Genomic DNA, 6,000 nt, shown 5'->3' on the forward strand with positions numbered 1-6,000 from the left:
TATGATCCTATAAAATGCATGAGATAATTTAAACCATTTTGCATTTATTTAAAAATGCTCTGTGGCCTCGTATTTGGGCTATTTTAGAGAATATCCAATGTAATGCTGAGAAGAATATATATTCTGATTTTGTTGTATGGAACACTCTGTATATGTCCATCAGGTCCATTAGTTTACAGGTGTGATTCAGTTCTGTTATTTCTTTGTTGATTTTTGTCTGGTTGATCTGTCTCTTGGTGTCCATGGTGTGTTAAGTTCTCCTGTTAGAACTGTGTTATTGCTTATTTGATTTTTCAATTCTATATATAATTGCTTTGGATAATTTTGTGTTCTGGAATTTGGTGCATATATATTTAAGATAGTTATCTCTTCCTCTTGAAGTTTTCCCCTAACCAGTATGTAGTGACCTTCTTTATGTCTTAGAATCATTCCTGGTTTGAAGTTCCCATTGTCTGCAAACAAAATAGCTACGCGTGTTTTCTTTTCACTTCCTGTTGCATGATGGATTGTTTTCCATCCTTTGACTTTCAGTCTATGAGTTTCACTTTGGGTTAGATGGGTTTCTTGTAGACAGCATGTGATTGGCCATTGTTTCTTGATCCATTCTACCAATCTGTTTCTTTTAATTGGTGAATTGAGCCCATTGACATTAATATTTATAACTGTTATATATTGGTTTACTGTTGACATGCTATCTTTCCATACTGCTTAATTGTCTGCCTTGCTTAGTAGTTTTATTCTATGAGTATCAAAACTGTCTTTCAGTATTCTTTGCAGGGTTGGCTTGATAGTCATAAATTTCTTAGATGTTCTTTGTCATGAAAGTTAAAGATGCAGGGGCTGGGGATTTAGCTCAGTGGTATAAGCGCCTGCCTTGCAAGCAGGCAGTCGTGAGTTCGATCCCTGGTACCAATAAAAACGATAAAAACAAAAGTTAAAGATGCAACAGCAGGAAATCACATGCCAATACTTGCAAATTATTTGTCAATATAAAATGACTGCATCTGTGACTGCATCCTTATTGGCATTTCAAGTACACAGAGGCCAGACAGCATAGGCTACAAGGCTAGGTTCAGGTGACAGGAAGCACCATGGAGGTTTCTAATCCATGTGCTTCTTGATCATGCAACACAGAATGTAATGCCTTAATATCTATAGAGAATCTATCAACAGTCTTCAAAGTCAAGCTATTGATATAGCTGGGCTTCTCCACATGAGAAAAGTGGCATGGAACATTAGCTAACTAAAGCACTTTGTTTTGTCTGAAAAATGGCACTCTTACCCTCTCCCATCTATTGTAGTCAGGGTTTGCAAGGAAAGAAATTTAATATGGAATTTATAATTGATAAGATTATATTAAAATATTCACTCCCAAAAAGTCAGATTTAGAGAGGTGTAGATCTGTCCACATACTAGATACTTAAAAATCCAGCTGACAATATGAATCCTATGACAATATACTTCTTAAGTCCTGCTGAACACTTAGTGCCCATGGCAAGGACCAACACAAGTTTACCTGGAGACCTAGAGGCACTCCCAATGTCTCATGCAAGTCTCTATCAAAGTTGTGTACGAGGAAGAGTCAAAGTACATTGTTGGAACCTACAAAGTATGTGCACTTGGGCACAGCATGTGTGCCATCAGACTGAGTGATCAATACTAGAGCCAAGACAAAAAGCTCAGAATGAGGGCCAGAGGTCTGCAAAAGAAATCAGTAACCATGCACAGTACTAATGAGGTCCTGCGCTCCTCCTCCTTCTCTGATGATGATGTCTGTGTTCATATCTGGAAAACTGATACCAGCTTTTCCATGAGAATCAACAGCCCAGCACATTCCCTTCCATTTCTCCTTTGATGGTGTTTGCAACAATCCTTCAATGGATGCTCTATGCCCAAAACAATGGTGCCTCAGTTCACTGGGTGATCCAAGTTGACATTACTAAGTGGGCCACACCACCAATGCATTTCTTCAGATACTTAAATTCCAAAACAGACTTTGTGAGTGCTGAGGATTGATCTCAGTGGCATAAGCATCTGCTTAGCAAGCTCAAGGTCATGAGTTTGATCCTCTGTACAAAAAAAAAAAGATGCTTTATAACTCCCTATCTTAAAGTAGTCATCTGGTCTACCTCCCACAAACAACAATGAGAAAACCTGAGGTGAATTCAAATGTAATAATCAGGAACACATACCTCCACAGCGTTGTCTTCTCATGTGCCTTGACAAACCTCTCACGGGAACTATGTGGTCTCTTTCCTGTGTGTGTGTGCTGCACTCTACTTGACTGTGGGCATGTGCATTAAACTGTAGACAAGGTTATTGATTATATAAGGCAATTTTAAAATCTTTTTGAAGGAAAGTAGAAAAACAAACAGTTATATACCTTTGAACACATAAGTCTCACTGCAGTACACTGACAGCACTGGACCCATGAGAGAATGTCATGAGGATGGCGGTATGTACATCACCACCTCAATAAGGTCACAGTGGTTAAAGATGCTGGAGGTAAAAAATGGAAATACTTTAACAACCAAAACAGTTGAAATTAAAAAAAAATACTGAATATGAAATTAACATACCAAATCTAAACTGGGCCTGATGGCATGGGTGTGTAACCAAGTACTTGAGAGGCTGAGGCAGGAAAATTGTTTGAGACCACTCTGGGTTATACTGATCTAAAGTCCAACCTGAGCTTCATAGCAAGATGTTGCCACCAAAAGAAAAACAGTTCAAATATAATTAACACAAGAGTGTAATAGTGATGGCCTTGTTACATTAACATGACTATCATGCTTATATCATGCTTATCATACTATAAAATCCTAACTTAGATCCCATTTCATAATAAAATACCATATCATTTACTGAGCAGAGTACACTGATGAGTATTTGTTGTTCATCATTGGCATTTGGTGGTGATGGAGCAGTGCTTGCTGCTGCTCTCCACAGAAAAGTGACTATTGCTGCAGTAAACAGGAATATGCGTGAATCACTGCAATGGGTCCTTAGATCTTTGAGTATGAGACCCATTAAAGGAAGCACTGCACTTAGTGGACTTACTATGTTTAATCATTTGAATACTTTGAACACTGACTTCAGTAGTGGTTGAAGTACTTGCCTACATTTCCACCAACAAGGTTAAATAGATTCTTTTCCCCTGCCATCTCATGAGTGTTCTTTTGATCTTGCAGTGATTTGTCTCTGCAATGAGATGGGGTACTGATTTGCATTTCTCTATAGTGCATAAATGCTCAATAGTTCTTCAGGTATTTCTTGACAATTTGTACCTGTTCTGAAAAGTGTGTATTCATTTCACATTTCTATTGGATTTACATGTTAGCTGTCAGGGAGTAACATGCAATCTTCTCCTATCCTGTAGATGGTTTCTTCATCCTTTTTTATTTGACTTTATTTTGGTTTATTTGTTTTTTGGCTTCTTCATTTGTGCACAAGTATTAAATTATTATATAATCATTTTTCATGTTTTGTTGCCATATCTTATTTCCTATAAAAAGCACCAGCAATAGCATTGAGGAAACAGTTTTGTTAATGCCTGTGTATTCAGAACCTAGAATGCCTGCCTCATTCATGTTTCACTCTGTTTTACTCTAATACAGGCATATTTAAGACTGCTGCACAAATTACCATGAAACACACATTTCCTGGGCCAAAAACAAAGAAATCATGATTTTCATGATTCAGATATCCTGTCCTACATTTATATTCTTGACCTAACCTTACCTGTTTCCTTAAACTTCAAATGCAGGTATAAAAACAACTACCACACATTCTGCTAAATCATCTAGCAAAATTGCCTCCCAAAATCAGCTTCAAAGTCATTATTGTTCCATCTCATCCTCTGCTGATGCTGGGACTAAAGGAAACACACTTAGCCTAAGGCTTTATATGTAAGTCCTTACCAGTGCAATTATTTAAATAAAAGATAATTAAAAATTGCATACATTTGTTAGTTTTTCTAAAATAATAACAAATAAAAAAGTGACTATTGTTATGTGTTCAATACAAGAATCAACTGGTTAAAATGACAACTGCCCAAGTGACACCTCAGTATAGTCAGTGCATAAACAAATGTGCTTCCCAAGTGATGTTAGAGGATAACTGCTGAGTGGCCAAGTGATAAATGTATGATCCAAAAAATTCCTACATATATTTCTCAAAGGAAGATTGAGACTCACAGCCTGGGATATCTTAAATTGTCTCATAAAAACCTGAATCAAAAGCAGAGTTGGTGCATATTTATAATCCCAGGACTCAAGAGGCTGAGAGATGAGGGCTGTTGTGAAGCCAAGGAAATTGTAGGCACCATACAGGTTTCAAATCCAGTGATACACATTGTGAAATTCTGTCTCACTAAAACAAAACTAAACTAAACAAACTAGAACCAAACATCACAGCTGAATGGAGACTGAATTTTTCAAAGCTCAATTCCGGGTCTTGGTGATTAATTTTATGAATAGACACATTTTTTGAAAAAGCAATTTGGATGCTAGATTGAAACTCACAGCCAAAAGGGAGCACCGATTGTTGTGTTGAGTCACTGCAATGGTCCCTGTGTCCCCATTGTCTCTAAAGCAGAGCTCACAGTGGGGTCCTGCAGGACCAGCATCCACAAAGCAAAGGGGTAGGCAAATATCTCGTGAATCACTTTGATAGACTACAGATGATACCTCTTCAAATCTCATTTAGGTCACTGAGTACTTTTTTTCTTAATATACTTAAGCAGCATTTTGAAATTTGAATTTAGTTTCATATAACAAAACATAAATAACATCAAATATGGTACATAAATAATAACTCAAATAATAATGGAAAACTGATTATGTAAACAATGTATAATAAACATCAGACCCTCCAGATCTGGTTCTCACAGCAATGAGATCAGAGACCTTCCTCAGTACTTTTGCAGCAGCTACAAAATGCATCAGAGTCAGGGTATCCCCAAGCTCCTTCCTGCGCTGAGCTTATGGAGGTGCCAAGGCAGCAGAGAATTTTAAAGATGATACTGGAATCTGCTGCTGTCAAAGTGAAGATAGAGTCACTCTTGACACCAGAAAGAGGCAAAATGCACAACGGATGACCCACAGCCAATGCCAGAGGACCTCAGGAGCTGAAACTAACTAAATACCTGAGGATCTAGACACTGGAACTGCTTCTAATCACTTGTAACTGGTTTAGCCCATTTGCACCCTATTTCTGGGCTCCCATCCACAACCTCAGCATTCTGTGGCTTGAAGATCTCCCAGGTTCTTTCCTAAGCAGGCTACATGACATTGAAACCACTAAATGAGATCCAGCAAACATTCTGCTCCAGTATTATGCTCACAACAGGTCAATAATGCCCAGATAGGAAGACCTAAGAGACCACCTGCTGTGGCCCTCCTGCTTGGACAGTTCATATAGCCCACCTCTTCATCAGTGATTCAGTCTTGCTCTACTGCCCTCCTTCTGAGTCAAGAATAAACAGGGAAAGGAACCCCTCCCTGGAAGAGTGGTTCCCAAATGATAGACTGTAGTGCAGTCTTCTGGAGATGAATGTCTTCTACAGTGCTGATATCTGCAGAGGAGTGCTTGTACCAAAGAGATTTACCTCAGGCTTTTTATTTCCAATTCCATTTGATTTCAACAGTAAAAATAAACTAAAACTAAATTTCAAAACATGTCAATCAGGGGACAGCAATGGTAAATACTTTGCACACTGTCATCCCCAGATCATTCACCCAGAGCACAAGACGTTTGTATTCAACTTTCCAAACAATACTGTAATGGGCAGCTGAGTTAGTAAAATAATGTTGGCAGTGAGACAGGGCTAGGTTCTCCAAGGATCCCATGCAGAAGCCCAGATACCTTCAACTATAGGGAAGGCAGACACTTCCTGCTAAGCATCAGACTTCAGGACAAAAGATTAAGCAAATGTATTCATATTGTAAGGATTGATATTTGAAATGGTTCTATAGCACCCTGAGGAAGTCAGTAGCTACC

Source organism: Cavia porcellus, unplaced genomic scaffold (genome assembly GCF_034190915.1).
Source record: "Cavia porcellus strain 051 isolate PalLab524CR breed Dunkin Hartley unplaced genomic scaffold, mCavPor4.1 scaffold_37, whole genome shotgun sequence".
Lineage (NCBI taxonomy): Eukaryota > Metazoa > Chordata > Mammalia > Rodentia > Caviidae > Cavia > Cavia porcellus.